Below are 18,600 nucleotides of genomic sequence, written 5' to 3'. Positions count from 1 at the left end.
CGGTATGAAGACAGAATGCCACATACACCCAGGAGTCCTGCTTCATCTACCAGCTGTTGGTAACTAAGTACCAAATATTGTTCTCATGGCAGGGTTGAGGAATGACGATCTTTTTTGTCAGAAGAGAAGAAAGTGGCCGCAAACTGTACATTTTTAAGTAACACATGCAGTGTTCCTCATTCAGTTCCCATTCTAATTGAAAACATAATTGTTTAACAAGTTTTAGTTATGGGTGGGGATAACAAAACCCCCATTTCCTTTCCTATAAAGGAGCCCAAACAGTGTCTCCTTTATTCCGTTTCTCCAGGGTGAAACTGTAGCTGTGAAAATGTACTCTGTTCAGTCCACTGACAGAACACACTCACGGCCAAGAGTGGAGTTTCTCAGAGAAGATATGAGAATGAGAGTCTTGGAAATAATTTACTTGAAAATATGAAAGTAACCCAGAACATGAGATCACTCTTGGCAGCCTAAAAAAAGAAATAAAATTGACTATTGTGCTCATAATGTGCAAAACCAGGATCAGCCTTCCAAGAGCTCAGCTGAAGGTTGCAGGAAGAAATCAGGTACAGAGAAATTTTCAAAAGAAAAAAAGAAACAAAAGGAAAGAAAAACCTGTTCAATCCCCTGCCTCTGGCCTGCACTGATGCCCACATTCTCCAGAAGGAACAGTGGATTAGACTGAGGCAAAGCAATTTCCCTGCCAGTAAATAGTTCTGGGGAAAGATGAGTTGGAAAGGATCAACTGAATTGAAGGTGGAGGTTATCTGTGCATTTCAAGTGTCTGTTTCACTCTTGTTCCACTTTATTGTAAATAATTATCAAGTGACAGGAAAGTTCATCTAAAAGAATGAACAGGAGAGTCGGCAGAGTTATAAGATGACTCTTCTCGGTTTGTGAAATTGTTTGAGAAGCAGGTATGGCCTTATACTTAACATAGAGAGTAAAGGTTCAACTCAGCTGTTATAATCTGGTAATAAAATTATAGAATGTCTCTCTCCTCTCTAGGTAATGTAGGCTTTACTTAACAAGAAACAAAACAGAATCAGTTTCGAATAGCAACCTGGCTTCCATTCCTGGCAGAGATCCAGGGTACAGAGCCTCTTGGTTTGAGCTTCTTATATTATGTAAAGAAATTCACAGACAGGAGGGTATACATTGCGTCTGGCGGGGACGTGGGGTACTCAGACCAAACTAAGGGTTTTTCAACCTATTTGTGTCACTTAAACCTTTAGAAGATTCAAGAAAAGGATTTGCCTTCTCTTTTTTAAGTTCATGGGAGAAACAGACCAATTTTGGAAGCTGGAAAATGTGGACACCATTGTGCTACTGACACCATGGCCTTGACAAGTAAGCCCAACATCGCTGAGCCTCAGATTTCTCTCTGTGTACCTGCTTGTCTTACCTCACTTAACAGGAAATAAATTCAATAAAAGAAATAAAATCCCTTTGGCTCTTTGAAAAGCAAGATGCCATGGAAGGAAGACTTTTTAGATAATTTCCTCTACTGCAATGGGCTTAGGTCTGGGAGATAGAAGCAAAGGCTGCCAGTACCCCTGATTATGCGTTCACTCGAGTTCACTTCCCAAGGCTTCCCATTTTGACTATTCCTGTTGATCAGAAAATGTAGAGTGCAAATGTGTGTTCTTAGATGCAGCAGAAATAAACATCCACAAGCTTCAGAAACACGCATGAGGAGGCTTCAGCTTGCATGATTCACTACAGCTTTTGACACTCTTCACAAATCAAGTTTGATTGGGTTTCTCATTGAAGCGATCTGACAGCCTAACCAGGAGGCCTCCTGGGGCTGTTCTTTTTTTCTTTTTTTTTCCATAGTAATAGATAAAAAACCAAGCCCAGAAAACAGTCAGTTGGAAGTGGTCGTATCCAAACTTTGTTTTCTTTTTTATTTATTGTCATGCATTTGCTTCTTTAACCCACTCTATTGATCTTGAGTGGGAGGAAGAGGGGGTTGGATGGAAGACAAGCATTGCTCAGAGTCAGGCATCTGTGGTTTGGTCCTGAGGGAAAGAAATAAATAGTCCCAGCCTAGAAGAAAGGTTGGGGTGGGGGGGAAGGAGAAAAAAAACAGAAGATTGACTGGCTTGCAAGGGATCCCAGTGGATTCCTGCTTACACCAGAGCATCATTTAAGCCTATGTTCTTCCATCTACCTTGTTTGCAGTAAATAGCTGCCCATTATATCAGGTCAGGCAAGTGCCGGGGCGTCACAGCTCAGTGGCCGTGATCTGCCCGCAGAGCAGCAAGAAAGGTCCCCCAGAGAGCGCTTGTGTGTGTCAAGTTCTGGAGCTGTCAAGGTTCTAAGCGACAGCTTATCTTGAGGGTTTAAAACATGCAAGATGTCCCTGCTTGCTTCTCTCCTCCCCCACCCACCTCTCTCGCTCTTCTTCCATCCCCTCCTCCATTACCCCCTCCTCCCCAGTACTTTTCCCTCTTGACAATCTGCTTGAAAGAAGACAGATGCTGGAGCAGTTTTCCTTAAGTCGGCTCTAATTCCATAAGGTGCAATCCACCAAATGCAACTCTGTCCATCTTTTGAAAAGGCTAAGATCCTGAGGCAGCCCCATTTATTATTTGTCTTGACACTAACATAAATATTTTCAGATGGGTTAGAGTCTGTCACTTTACTATCCTTATGTTCTTTGCCCTCAATAAATAAGACACATTAAAGTTCTTAAAGGCAAACAAAGAACTGTATCCTGGGTACCATTTGTCCTGCAGTTGCCATGTTTAATTGAACATTTTATAGCACTCTAATGCCATGTCAGGTTCTTAATGCGACATATGTTCCTCTCTTACATTATCAGCGGCTAAGAACATCACAGAATCTTCCTTGAATTCATGTGTAAGAGAAGTAAGATTTATCCTGTGCACTTCACTGAATCATTTATGAGTTGCCTTATCTCACCCAGGCAATTTTATAACTCGTAAATGGCCCCTCTGGTCTGCTGTCTGAATTCTGTTTACTGTAAAATCCCAAAATAGTATGACTATTTTCAAGATAGCAAGCTAAATTTTGCTGCAGTGTAGAATTACCCTATATCTGTCCTTTACTTTGCCATTTATTTGTCCCAGATATAGGGCATGGAACCAAATGGGGGGCGGTACTAATGTCTCGAATTTTGGGGTATGTGGTCCTATGGTATAACGGTAAGAGCCGAGGTCTGTTAAATCTCAGAAAGCGTTTATAGTGTTAAGCAATTATCTCTAGAGAATCTGCCCCAGTCAGAGCTGAACTGCGCAGAACCTCCAGCTGCTTACATTCTGACAAGAATCAGCCTTACCTCAGGAAGAATCAATATCAAAAAAGTTAGTTAAACCAGTAAGGGATTAACTATGTTTTAAAAAGAGAAAAGAATACATGAATGGTAAAGGTGGGTAATAAAAGGAGAACTGTAGGACGTTGTGCTTGGTTGTGTCGTTTTCAATGAGGGAAAACCTCATGAAGTAGTTGGATGGGCGCTGAGTCCTTAAACCAATGGTTTACTGAATCCTTTCAATGGACAAAATTCCCTGCTCCACACAGAGAGCTGTGAGTGGTCAGACAGACAGCATAACTCTATTCCAGGGCAGACAATGGACAAAATAATTTAAACATATTTCAGAGATGACTGATACAGACAGTGCAGTTTTTACCAGCCCATGGCCATAGTGTAAGGAGTCTAAGTACCCTAAATTCCCTAAGTAGTCTGGGTTTTTCTATGTATTCTGGCAATAAATGCAACTTAATGTTTATTTCTGATGTCTATTTATTTCAGAATGACCCCCTTCACTTTTAGAAGCTCCATGTAATCTATAAAATGTATGAAATAGTCTTTGCTTTGAACCAAAAGCATGTCTTTAACTTTTCAAAAATTACCTTTAAAATTCAGTTATAAACACAACATTGGAAATGATTTTTTAATGTTTTTCATGGGAGGCAGTGCAGCACAGTGAATTGGATCTGGATTTCATAGCTGTCTCTTGTCATTTTCCTCTCGAGTCTCAGTTTACTCATCTATAAAATGGAAATAATGAGATTTCTATTGTAAGCCAGTTATAAAGATTGCATATGAGATGTCTAACCCAGTACCTAGAACATTCATAGGCACTAAATAAATGCCTACTGTTATTTTTGTTGTTTTCACTATTATTAGATTCATGTAAGTTTGATTTGTGAAACCCCAGAATAGACTGTGTATAAAATATTGGCAGACACTTTCTCACTGTCTTTTTCTTTAACTTTCCATCATAGATCATGGTAGTAGCAGAATAAGGGTGGAGCAGTTGACTACATTCATTTATTATTTCCACCAATGTATATTGAGTGTCTACCATGTACAAGCATTTTGAGAAATAACAAGAGAGATGGCAAATACTCCAGCTAAATAGTCATGAGAGTTAGAGTTACAACTGAAAACTTCAGTCCTCAAGTTCATATGAAATCTCCTGATAGGTGTTCAAAGGGGTGGGGAAGTTCTGGATTCTATCCATCTTGGGAAATCCACTAAATCAGATGATTCAGACTTTTTGGTCCAAAAACTCACTCCATTCCTATAGATTTATCTAAATTTCTTTAAATTTCCACCAATACCATCTTTTTTAAAAATTGAAATATTGTTGATTTACAATGTGTGTTAGTTTCAGATATACAGCAAAGTGATTCAGTTGTGTGTGTGTGTGTATATATATACTTTTCCTTTATAGGTTATTAGGTTATTACAAGATATTGAGTATAGTTCCCTGTGCTATAGAGTAGGTCCTTGTTTTTCATCTGTTTTATATATAGTGTGTGTATCTGTTAATCCCAAACTCATAATTTAGCCCTCTCTCCCTTTCCCTTTGGTAAGCATAAGTTTGTTTTCAATGTCTGTGAGTCTGTTTCTGTTTTATAAATAAGTTCATGTGTATCATATTTTAGATTCCACATAAAAGTGATATTGTATGATATTTGTCTCTCTTTCTTACTTATTTAGTATGATAATCTCTAGGTCCATCCATGTTGCTGCAAATGGCATTGTTTCATTCTTTTTTATGGCTGAGTAATATTCCATTATATATACTATATATATATATATATATATATATATAAAATACACGCACCACATCTTTTTTATCCAGTCATCTGTCAATGAACACTTAAGTTGTTTCCATGTCTTGACTATTGTAAATAGTTCTGCTATGAACATTGGGGTACATATATCTTTTTGAATTAGAGTTTTCATCTTTTCTGGGTATATGCCCAGGAGTGAGATTGCTGGATCATATGATAACTCTATTTTTAGTTTTTTAAGGAACCTCCATATTGTTCTCCATAATGGCTGCATCAATTCACATTCCTACTAAAGGGGTAGGAGGGTTCCCTTTTCTCCACACCTTCTGCAGCATTTATTATTTGTAGACTTTTTGGTGATGGCCATTCTGACCAGTGTGAGATGATGCCTCTTTGTAATTTTGATTTGCATTTCTCTAATAATTAACGATGTTGAGTATCTTTTCATGTGCCTGTTGGCCATCTGTATGTCTTCTTTGGAAAAATGTCTATTTAGGTCTTCTGCTCATTTTTTTATTAGATTGTTTGTTTTCTTGATATTGAGTTGTATGAGCTGTTTGTATATTTTGGAAATTAAGCCCTTGTCAGTCACATCATTTGCAAACATTTTTTCCCATTCTGTAGATTGTCTTTTCGTTTTGTTGTTGGTTTCCTTTGCTAGGCAAAAGCTTATAAGTTTGAATAGATCCCCTTTGTTTATTTTTGCTTTTATATTTTTTTCACCTTCACCAATACCATCTATCTTTATTTATTTATTTATTTATTTATTTATTTATTTATTTATTTCGCTGCATTGGGTCTTAGTTGCAGTATGCGGGATCTTTGTTGTGGCATGCAGGCTCTTTGTTGCAGCATGCAGGCTTCTCTCTAGTTGTGGCATGCGGGCTCCAGAACACACAGGCTGAATAGTTGCTGGGATCTTAGTTCCCTGACCAGGGATCAAACTCGCGTCCCCTGCATCGGAAGGAGGATTCTTAACCACTGGACCACCAGGGAGGTCCTAATACCATTAATATAAAAATAGTATTGTATCTTTTCTTAATTGAATTCACCATAAAGGAAGGCTGACAGACCCCTTCTTATCTCTTGATCCTTTCCAGTCATTGTAGCAACCCCTGTTATTAAAATATTTTTTACGGATTAGCAATTAATATCACGCCTATAATAAATCTTTCCATTTCCTCAAGATGTAAATGTGAGAAACATCAAAGAAATTCACTTATAAAAACCTATTTTCATTCAGTTAAGGTCAGGAAAATTTATTATGGGTTGCTATTTGCCATGTTTCACATGGGCATAAATGAATTTGGTTTCAATCGAGGTATCAACTCTGTCCTAATAGGTTTTGACTGGACTAAACATAAGCCTCTTGGCTTGAGAAGATGCAGTTCTACAAGTATGCTTAGGGAAAGAAGAATTTACAAAAATAAGTTAGATACCTAGACACATTTAATATTTGGTTTTGAACATATTTAAGCAGGGTACATAGGAGGTAGGACGTTTATGATTTTGATGGGTGACTTTTGTCCCACTTTAACAGTCTAGTCTTACCTGAGAAACAAGAAGAGGAGATAGATGCCCACCACCACTCTCCTGGGCACCCATTTGTTTCTCAAAGACTTCAGCTTGGTCACTCCACCCCAAGCTGCTGAGTAAGGGATCTTGAGGTATGCTCAAGCGTCTGGCTATCTAGGGGCCTTGCCTTCTTTGTAATACGCTGGATTATTCACAGGCCAGCTGTATATCCTTCCTCTAAAAGGCCTCCTCTCTCGGCTCACTTATTACAGGAAGTAGCACCATGGAGAAGTTTAATTTTTCTTTTAGCCATAGGATCTGAGTAAAGTGTAAAAGTGAAGTTGTTCCAAAGGAAGTACAAAGGAGGTTACCTCAGCACCCCCATATCCCAGGTGGCAAAGTGGGCCGCCAGCGGGAGACAACATATTGGTACAATCCCTTGTAAAATAATTTGGTGTTACTTTCTTATCATTCAACATCTGCATGACTCAGGTATGTACCCAATTCCACTCCCAGGTATACACCATGGAGACTTTGTTGCCTTTGTGCACCCAAAGAACTGTATAAGAAACACCTTCGCAGCATTGTTTGTAATAACAAAAACTGAGAACTCTCCAAGTGTCTGACAGGAGAATGAATAAATAAACTGCAGTATTTTCACACAATGGATTGTTGCAAAGCAATGAAACTAAATAAATCCTATCTTCATGCAACAGCAATGTTAACAACATAATGGGGTATGAAAAAAACAAGTCAGAAAAGTATATAATATATACATATACAGGTAAGATACTATTTTTTTATAAAGCTGAAAACCATCGAAAAACAAAATCTAAAATAGTATTTACCTCCAGGATGGTATAGTTGTAGGGAGGAGTACCTTAGTAGTAACAACAGTATTAGTAATTTTTGTGGTCTTCAGTTGAGTAGTAGGTATGCTAGTAATAATTTTATTCCTATGCCACTTGATTTACATATATTCTTTTGTGTGTAAGAAATATTCACATGATAAAAAATTCCATTAAAAAAAATCTTACCTAGGGAATTCCCTGGAGGTCCAGTGCTTAGGACTCCACACTTCCACTGCAGGGGGCATGGGTTCGATCCCTGGTCAGGAAACTAAGATCCCGCATGCCACGTGGCATGGCCAAAATATTATAATAATAATAATAATAATAATAAATAAAAATAAAAAGGAAAAAAGCCATTAAAAAAACTTTTAAAATAAAAATTTAAAAATCTTACCTAAAACAAAATCTTAGTGGAGTGCAGACCAAACCATATATACATAGACCTCATCCTGAGAGATAATTTCTGAGCACCCAGCAATGGAGACGTACATGAGTAGATGTGATGAGGATACAACAAACAGTACTATTTCAGAGTTTATCTGCAACTCTTGCTTTAAATTTGCCCATGTTATTTATAGGCCTTTTTTCACATCTATTGTAGCTCATGAATGAACTTCTAAGGGTCACATTTACTAAGGAGGTTTTCATAATAATAACCCTACAGTTTAAATGCTGATAAATTCCCACAGTAGCTCTCTTTTGAAAACTCTTTGCTATTTTATTCTACTTCAAAATAGGATTCTATAACCTATTTTTATTTATCAGTGAGATAGAAAGCTTGTAAAAATTATATGTGTTCAAGGTTTTGAACCCCAGAGAAAGGCACTATTCAAAGTCATGAGGAATTATAATAATAAATTCATCTCCATTCCTCATATATGTAGTTGAAATGCATAAACATTAAAAAGTAAAAAATATAGAAAAAGAAATATGGGTTAACAATGCTTAATTATTTTGCAGCTGATATCGTAATAGAAAATGTTTTATCCCTTTAGTCTGAAATATCGGAAATCGTTTTTATAACATTATGAAAAAAATGTCAAAATGAAAAGAAAATGTGAAAGTCAAAGTTCTGGAAAAGATCCTAAAGATTCTGATGGAGCCCTATTACTGCAACTATAGCTCTATAGCTATTTTCACCCAGTGATTAGAAAGTGCCATTATGAGAGAAATTATTGGTTGTAAAACCACCACAAAATATGTTGACCTAATGGCAATTTCTCAAAGGTAAGTCAAAATGTTCCATGAGCTTCTCTTATTGATTGTTGTTCCCATGTGCACCTCTGGGAACAGAACAGCAAAGAAATGTTTTGATCAGAGAAAGAGTGACCTTTTCTATGGAAGCGTTTTAATGCTGTGATATGCTGAAATAACTAACAGAAAGGATAACAAAGAGGGAAAAAACCTTATTATTCTGTAACCCGTGGGGAAATGGGCATTTTTATACTTTTCTACAAAATCAGGGCTCTGGTAAAATTCTTGAGGCTAGCTCTGCAATACTGTATTCTTGATTGGAGTAAGGCTTAATGTCATTACATAAGCAATGGCTTCATAACTCAAATAGCTGATTAGACCTATAGAAATGAATTAGAAAGAAGATGCCATGTACCTGAATGGTAGCAAATAAATGTTTCTCAGAGTTCTTCAAGTACAAGTCTAATCAAAGTACCAAAGATTAGTACATCACAGAAGTAAAGAGCATGGATTCTGGGTTGAAATCTCAGCTCTGCTGTTTCTAATCTTTATGACCTTGGGTAATAGTTGAAACTTTTTATACTTCAGTTTTCTCATCTGTAAAATAGGGGAAATAATGCTTCTTACCACATAGGGCTATTGTGAAGGTATATAATTTAATGCACATAGAGCCCTTATGTTAGTGTTGGGCACACATAGTAAGTGCTGCTATTATTAATAATGCATCCAAACATGTTATATTTAGAAAAAGAGAGCCATGAAACTGTGTTTTTCATCAAAGTGACAACTGCAAAGATAACCTGTACACAAAGCTCCTATTCTATCACGGTCTCACAAAGGTATACAGCGTCAATAATTAAGAAAAACATAAAATGAAGTTTGACTTTAGCATTTTAGTTTTATGGCCTTCTACTCCTCTGCTTTTACAATGCTGCTACCTTATTGTAAGAGGCTAGTATTTTCTGAAACTTCATAATAACATGTTCACTTATCTATTCAACCAACATTCATTGAATATCTACTATGTGTAACACATGTTCTAGATACAGAAGACAATAGTGACTAAGACAATAAAATCCTTGCTCTTCTGGAACTTAATTCTAATGTGTATGATGGGGTGGGGAGAGGTGAAAATATGTAAATAAACAAAGAAGATGGTCATAGTCCGTGACAAGTTTTAGGATGGAAACGACAGAATGAAGAGTAAGGGAGGGCAGGGTAGACACCAGTTCAGTTGGGATACATGGGTCTCTCTAAGTGCGTGCTATTCAAACTGAAATCTGAAGGAGGACACAGCCATTCAAAGGCCTTGGGAAGCATCAAGTGCCAAGGCTCTGGGGCAAGAAATAGATGGTGCTCTGAGGAAACAGAAACATACAGTGGCAAGAATTGGTGCAAGATGAGGCTGGATAGAGAGGCAAGGACACTTCTCCCAGACCCATGTAGTTCAGGGTCAAGAGTTTGTTGACTGAATTTTACTCTAAATGCAGTGAGAAGCCATTGGAGGGCTTTATGTAGGGAGGTGATGCAAAATGAGTTATATTTTTTGTAAATATTATTTTGCTACTTTGTGAAGAATGAGTAAATAACTATTGTTTTATGTCTGAATGTGTTTCAGTATAAACATTACCTCTTCTAGGCATTTACATTGGTCTGAGCTCAAACGCTTTCGAATGAAATTTCTGGCCTCAGAAAGCAACTGCAGGCAGAGGTTTTGCCCCTGAAATCACTCCCTGGGAACAAAGGAAACTGAATTCTTTTGGGTTCCTGGGTGGATGAAGTTTTCCTTCCTGTTATATGTCTGCTTGTCTGCCTCCCAGAGAGAAAGATAGGGCAGTCTCCCAGCTCTGGTTCCTTAGGCTTATTCCTAGAAATGGCTGGGGGTACTGGAATATGGCCTGGAACGTTCTCTTCTTCAGCTGCAGGCACCAAATGATGGGTCACAATGACCGCCCCCTTTAATCCAGACCACCACCGAGCTGTTTCTGCTTCCTTCTTTCTTCTGCTTTGTTACTGCCAGATGCTGTGAGCGTGAGTCCGCGTCCACCCTTCCCTTCCTCCCCTCCACATGCTCTGCTGTGAAAGGTACACAGTGGTTAGTACACAGCCTTCACTCTCCAGCACTCAGCCAGGCAGGACATTTTCAGCTCTTAGTCTCATGATGCAAAGGAAGAAAAGGATATGCTGCTCTCAGATCCTTCAAATTGAGGCACGAGTGACACCAGAACTTACTGCTCTGCAGCCCATTTATTTGGTGCCACCTAAAGGAATATTGTGAATGCTAACACAATTGTGCCTAAAAATTAGTTCTTTTCTGAATGAGGAGATGGTCCATTTAAATTGAACTTTAGGAAAAATCACAAAGAACAGTGAGAAGAGAGAGAGACACAGTGGCCTGCATAGCCAAGAGTGAAAATGACAATAATAGTAATAACCAAAGGTATTTGAGCACTTAATCGGTGGCAAGCGAAATTATGTATATTATTGCATCAGATACTCACAAAAAACTAAAGAAGTAAAACTACAGAAGTAAATACTGTCGCTACTATTTTATAAAGAAAGAAACCAAGGCTAAGAGACGTTAAATAAGTTGGCCAAGTTGGCCAGCTTTTAACAAGAAGAGCCAAGGGTCACACCCAGGCAGTCTGTCCACAAAGGCTGTATTCTTTCTTTTTACATTTATTTTATTGAAGTATAGTTGATTTACAATGTTGTGTTAGTTTTTGCTATACAGCAGAGTGATTGAGTTATCCATATATTTGCATTCTTTTACATATTCTTTTCCATTATGGTTTATCACAGGATATTGAATATAGTTCTCTGTGCTATAGAGTAGGACTTTGTTGTTTATCCATTCTATATATAATAGTTTGCATCTGCTAATCCCAAACTCCCTGTCCCTCCCTCCCCCAACCCCCTCCTTCTTGGCAACCACAAGTCTCTTCTCTATGTCTGTGAGTCTGTTTCTGTTTTGTAGGTAAGTTCACTTGTGTCATATTCTAGGCTCCACGTATAAGTGATATGTATAAATCATATGGTATTTGTCTTTCTCTTTCTGACTTACTTTGCTTAGTATGATAATCTCTGGTTGCATCCATGTTGCTGCAAATGGCAAAATTTCATTCTTTTTTTATGGCTGAATAATATTCCATGGTATATATGTACCACATCTTCTTTTTTTTTTAACATCTTTATTGGAGTATAATTGCTTTACAAGGTTGTGTTAGTTGCTGCTGTATAACAAAGTGAATCAGCTATACATATACATATATCCCCATATCTCCTCCCTCTTGCATCTCCCTCCCACCCTCCCTATCCCACCCCTCTAAGTGGTCACAAAGCACCGAGCTGATCTCCCTGTGCTCTGTGGCTGCTTCCCACTAGCTATCTATTTTACATTTGGTAGTGTATATGTGTCAATGCTACTCTCTCACTTCGTCCCAGTTTACCCTTCCCCCTCCCCGTGTCCTCAAGTCCATTCTCTACGTCTGCGTCTTTATTCCTGTCCTGCCCCTATGTTCTTCAAGACCATTTTTTTCTTTTAGATTCCATACATATGTGTTAGCACACGGTATTTGTTTTTCTCTTTCTGACTTACTTCACTCTGTATGACAGACTCTAGGTCCATCCACCTCACTACAAATAACTCAGCTTTGTTTCTTTTTATGGCTGAGTAATATTCCATTGTATATATGTGCCACATCTTCTTTATCCATTCATCTGCTAATGGACATTTAGGTTGTTTCCATGCCTTGGCTATTGTGAATAGTGCTGCTATGAACATAGGGGTGCATGTATCTTTTTGAATTGTAGTTTTTTCTGGATATATGCCCACGAGTGGGATTGTTGAATCATATGGAAATTCTATTTTTAGTTTTTTGAGGAACCTCCATACTGTTCTCCATAGTGGCTACACCAACTTACATTCCCACCAACAGTGTAGGAGGGTTCCCTCAAAGGCTGTATTCTCGCTCACTCCAATTATTTTTAAAAATTATAGAGATTTATATGTAATTATATGGCACTGTTATTAAGAAAAATGTTGAATGCTTTGTAGAAGTAGGAAACCTAGAGGAAATATCAAAAGGATTAATAGTTTTAACTGTGAACTACATCTTATTCAACTTTGCATCATCCTTTCCTACTGTCGTACTTTTTGAATTTATTATCATTGAATTTATTGCCCATTTATTTATGATACACCAAAAATGCTTGTCCCAAACACAAAGATGATTTTCCAGAGGAAGGATGCCTAAACTGAGTTTTAAGAACAATTTAGGATTTAGCCAGGGAAAGTTGTTACAAATTTAAACTCTAGTGTCAGGACTAGTGCAAAATAGCATTCCTTTACACAATGAAAACTTAAAAGTGGAAGGAATGGGGCTGTGGTCCATCACAATAACAAGGATCGTACCACTGAACACAGTGGTCTCAGGGTCTAAGGAAGCACTCTTTATTGTATAGAAATAAATATGACTGTGTACTGAGGACTTTCCATTCTTTGGGAAAACTGACTTCAATTCACTCTTAAAAAATAAACAAATAAACAAGTGATAGATAATGTCCGTTAGTCTCATAGTCTGGGTAAGGTCTACTCTGTGTTGGTTTCTGAGACCCACATTTTTGAGAGCCACATTCTATTTGGCCCTACAGTGGAACCATGATAAAAATCAAGTCCCTACAGATTACAGAAGATCACTGTTTTTTAAAGTCTCAGCATATATTAATATAATAAATCTAGCCCGCCTAACAGATAAGATTACACACTGGCAAGATTCTTTTTTGTTGTCTTTATAATTGTTATTATTTACCAAAATGGCAGAATTGTTTTTAAAAGTTTCTCTTTCTGTAGATCTTTGGAGACATAAGAGATATGTCCCTTATGCTAAAAGAAATGCAGTTTGCTCTGTCCTTAAGAAAAAATGTGTGTACTATATTGATGCTACATGTTTTCTAAAGCACGTATACACAGAATCAGTCTTTTACACAGCGTTAAAAAGCTCATTGCATCTGGATTTCTTAGGCAGCTACAAAGGGCTAGTACATGAGAGGGCAACTTTTGAAAAATTGTAAAAGTCTATGAGTTGTATTTTGAAATGCCAAAATCAAGGTGCCAAAAATACTTACTAAAACAATCACTGTGCCAAAAATACACACAAATTAAAGTTACAGAGTAACTCAGCAAGACACTTAAAGTAGAGTTTCCAGTGGCTCTTGGGTCTCAGATAACAGGCAGGCAGTTATGTGAGATTAGACATGTTTTCTTTTCTACTTTTCTTCTCCACACTGCTCTTTTATGAGTCAAGTAATACATATTTGGGGCTATAAAAAAATTGGTGATAATGAAAGGAGAAAATAAAGTGTGTGGGAATTATATTGGCTTGTCTTATACAAAAATGGTTCAGAAGGCCAGCATTGGTAGAAGACATAAAATACCCCTTGGTATATCCCTCAGCTCCACATCAGTAAGCTGTCATGAATGCTATTGCCACTTTAGCCACAGAAGATCAGCCTTCACTTGAGAGTTCACAGCCTTTCCTTGGAAGCACTCAACCTGCCTACATCTACCCCTACATCTACCCCTACCCAAAGTAGCAGGAAGACAGTCAAGCCAGCAATATTGACACTTAAAGTTGACGGCAGTTGATGAAAATCTCCCATACATAAAGCCCTGCCTCTGTTTTCAGCTTTGGGCTACAAGGAGACATCTAGTGAACTGTAAACATTCCTAGAAGAAGTATAACATTTAACCCTTTTGAGCTTGATCACCTTCTCAAGATTTTAACCTCCAGTTTATTGAATGGTTTCAGAACAGGGATCCATAGTCCATAGGAAATCAACAGATGATCTTAAGTGGGTCTATGAACCCTGAGAACATAAAAATTTTGTGTGTGCATGCATACACACGCATATGCAATTTTCAGGAGATTCTCAAATGAATCTATGCTCAAAAAAATTTAAGACCCATGGAGCTCTAGTTTCTGCCATAATTCATCTTGTTTGAGAATCCAGGAAGAACTTCAATCAACCATCTAGCACGCTATGCGTGATGAGTTAATTGCATTCAAATAATTCTCAGAAGTTAATGTAAAAAGCTGAGTCAACCCCAAGAGTAGCATAGAGATCCATTCCTGAAATACAACAGCATATCAGGAATTGATGGGTTAATTTCTATGGCACTTCTGCTGCTGTTAGAAATGAGGCAAGGAAAAAATGAACATCTGAATTTCACATCTGTCTTCCACCTACTTACGATGGGTAGAACATGGTGTGAAGTGGTCACTCCCCAAATACCCCCAATTCTTCACAGAACCGCCAGAGCCACCTTCTTAAAACAAATATCTGATAAAATAATATACTCTTCTTGAAACCTTGTAATCACGGCTCCCAACGTCTATAGTGAGAAGTTCAAAACATGGTTCAAGGAGCCCCATGGTCTGTTCCTGCCATATCTTAAGCTTCAGCTCCCACCACTTCCACTCTGGCACCCAGCACTCCAGCCAGATCCAAATATTTGGTGCCTTGATGGTTCCATGCCCTGTGCTCCTATACATAGCACAGCCCTCCTCAAAAGCCCCTATGTTTCACAAATGCCCTCTCATCCTTTAAGACACAGTACAAAAGGGTTGACTTGACCTTTCCTCATAGAGTGACCCATTTTCTCCCTTGTCCCTCAACTTTTATCTGCCCCTATTTAGCTCTTATCACACTGCACTCTATAGACATCTGCCTCCCCTATTAGACTGTAATCTCCTTGAGTTCAGAAACTGTCTTATTCATCTGGTGGCCCCCATTGTCTGATAGCTGGTAAGCAACAATTAATATTTGGTGAATTGAGTATTCTGTGGATCTAGGCAAACAAGGGATCCAAGCCAAGGGGTCAAGTACCATAAGAATGAACTAGTGGTTCAAGGGAGTGCCATAGATCAGAATTTCAGCCTCTGATTCTGGAATAAACTGTTTGCCTTCCATCCTAACTGTATGATCCCCTAGCATGGGATGATAGCATGGGATAGAAAGGAGGCAGGACACTAGAGTGGGTATTTGCACTGTGAAGAAACGGCATCTTCCCAGTGATCTGCAGCTACAAAGCCTAGACTTCTATGAACTTCCTTTAGTGGATTGTAAGGACATAGGCCTTTTCTTACTGTCTGACTTACCCCTTGCCTTCCATTTCCCACCTTAGCAAACATTGGTTTTGACTCCAACATAGGTTGAGGAAAGGAGAGATAGAAAAGGGAGGACAAAAGTTCTTTCTTGACTGTACCATTATGAAGTGGCTTCATATCATCTGAATGTCTGCCTAGCACATATTTAAAGATGACCGTTACTCTCTCAAGCACTTTCATGTCTTCTTCTGAGGTCTCCATGGAGCGTCTGCTACTGCACTGCTGCTGCTCTGCCTTAGTCCCTGATTTGTCCACATTCCACTCACTACAAACTACTGGGATCCCGTTGCATTTCCAGGCAGTCTTCTTAAACAAGATATAAAGGAGATTTAGCCCAGCTTTCTCTCCACCCGGCCCGCATCTGGTCTGTAAGAGAGCTCAGGCATTCTTGCTGCCTACCATTGGCAGGAGAGTGCCTGTGTCCTCGCTCTCTGCCACCTCAGGTGCTAGGCACAGATTTTGCCCTTAGATTTCTCAAGCCTGTGTCTCTGCCTCACTCCAATGTGCCTTCCAACCCCTAGGAACACATTGAGCTCTCCAGGGGCTTCCTTAAGCCCCTTTCACCAAAATGAAGGTGAGAGGCAATCTCCACCCCTCCTCTTTGAAGTGAAACTAGGAGTCATAGCTCGGCTTTCCCAAATTCTCCATCTCTCTTTCCTTTTTATACCCTCCTAGGGAAGACAGCACCTATTGTATATTGGTATTTCAGTTATATGTTCCCACTTAACATCTTAAATCCTAAGAACCTTAGGTTTCCTGTGAGAAATGAATACGATAATCCAGGTAAAGCCCTTAACACAGTATTGGTTAAGCCCTTTTGGAGTCACCATGCTATTATCACAACTGATGTTCAGACTATTACTTTGAAATATAGATCTGTTTAATCACCTGTCCTTTTCAGCTTTCTCTATTACATATTTTCATTTCCCTCAGGGAAGTATACCTTTCCGGTATACGTGAAAGAAGAACCTTTGCCAGCTTAAAAGGGACACAGTTCCATTTCAGACTTTCAACTGTCAATTCAGAAATGTGTTGACATTAAAGATCCTTTTCCCTCACGTTCATTGAGGTGAAATGAATCAAATTCCCATTTCCCATCCAAGATCCCATTGGTGGTGGTGGTTCTACATTTCATATTTACCTGCCTCCTGAAAGGTCCAAAACTCTTTTTTTTGACAGGAAAGTTCCATTTTTAAATGCTGATGTTAACATATGCTAGCACCCAAGCATTTTAGAGGAGGTGGCAATCATTTATATGTACAGTGAGACCTCATTCCTTCTGAACCCCCCCAAATTCAGAATTCAGCCTAAGTCAATATTTGCATACAACACGATATGTTTTCGTGGAAGGAAGAGGTAAGAGTTTGTGGCAATGTAGCAGAGAAGCCTCTCCACCAAAAGAACATAGAAATTCCACGTAGAGTAGAATAGAAAACACTTTTTCATATATATCTGAGGTTGAATAAAAAGGGAAATCTAATGTGCTAGAAATGAAAAGCAAACACAGTGATTTTAACTGACACTGTGAAGGCCTAGGGAGGGTATAATCCTAGAAGAGGACCTAGTGGGGCATATGGCCTGTCAGCTCAGGGAGGAAGATAGACTTTTAACCACCACTAAAGGCCCACAGGAATGGTATACAGTCCATGTAAAGCAGATAGCTGGTCATGAGATCCCCATCTGGGCAAATGTACGTGGAACATTGACTAGTTTTGACAGTATACTAGCCCATTAAACAACTCTCAGTAAATTTCAAAGTATTTAAATCTTACAGAATATGTTGTCTGAATACAGCAGAATTAAGGTAGAAATCTATAACCAAAACAAAACCATGAAATCCCCATATTTTTCAATAATAAGAAAAATAACTTCTAAATTACCAGTGGGTCAAAAAGGAAAATTAGATGATTTTTTTTAATGATGGTAATAAAATACTACATATCAAAGTGTGTAGATGCCGCCAACCCATCACTTAGAGGGAAATTTGTAGCCTTTAATGTAGAATATTAAAAATATCAGAAATGAAGAAAAGGTAAAAATCAGATAGCTAAGAATTCATCTCAAGAAGTTAGAAAAAGAGGAGGGAATTAAACCCCCAAACAGGAAAAGGAAATAAATAGACAGACAGACAGACAGACAGATAGCTAAAACAAATATACAATAGATGGAATCCTCAAAGTTCTTTGAAAAGACAAAAAAATTGAAAAAAAAATCCTATAAAAGCTGTCAAGAAAAAAAATAAAGAAATAACAACCAATATCAAGGACGAAAAGAGAGACATTATTACAAATACTGCAGATATTTTAAAAATTATAAAATGTAATATGATGTGATGAGAATGGCACTTCACTTCTCTTGTCTTCCTCCCCAAAACACAAAACCCCAGCTTAACCACACGAAAACATTAGAAAACTCAAATTGAGGGATACTCTAAAAATACTGACCAGTACTCCTCAAAATAGTCAAGGTCATCAAAAACAAAGTCTAAGAAAGTAGAATATGACAACTACAGGTAATGAGATACTCTGGATGAGATCCTAAAACAGATAAAAAGGTATTAGGGAAAAACTAATGAAATCCAAATACAGTATGAAGTTTATTTAATAATAATATATCAATATTGGTTTACTAGTTGTGACAAATGTACGATAATGATGTAAGATGTTAGGAATAGCGAGTGTGAGATATTATGGGAATTCTTTGTATTATCTTGCAACTTTTTTGTAAATTTAAAGCTATTCTAAAATTATTATTTAAGAAAAATTATAAGGATATTATGAACAATATAATACAAATAAATTATAAATTTTGATAAAATG

The sequence above is a fragment of the Balaenoptera physalus genome, assembly GCF_965194825.1.
Source record: "Balaenoptera physalus genome assembly, chromosome: 3".
NCBI classification, from domain to species: domain Eukaryota; kingdom Metazoa; phylum Chordata; class Mammalia; order Artiodactyla; family Balaenopteridae; genus Balaenoptera; species Balaenoptera physalus.
The sequence above is the reverse complement of the archived record's forward strand: the minus strand, read 5'-3'. Positions refer to the sequence as shown.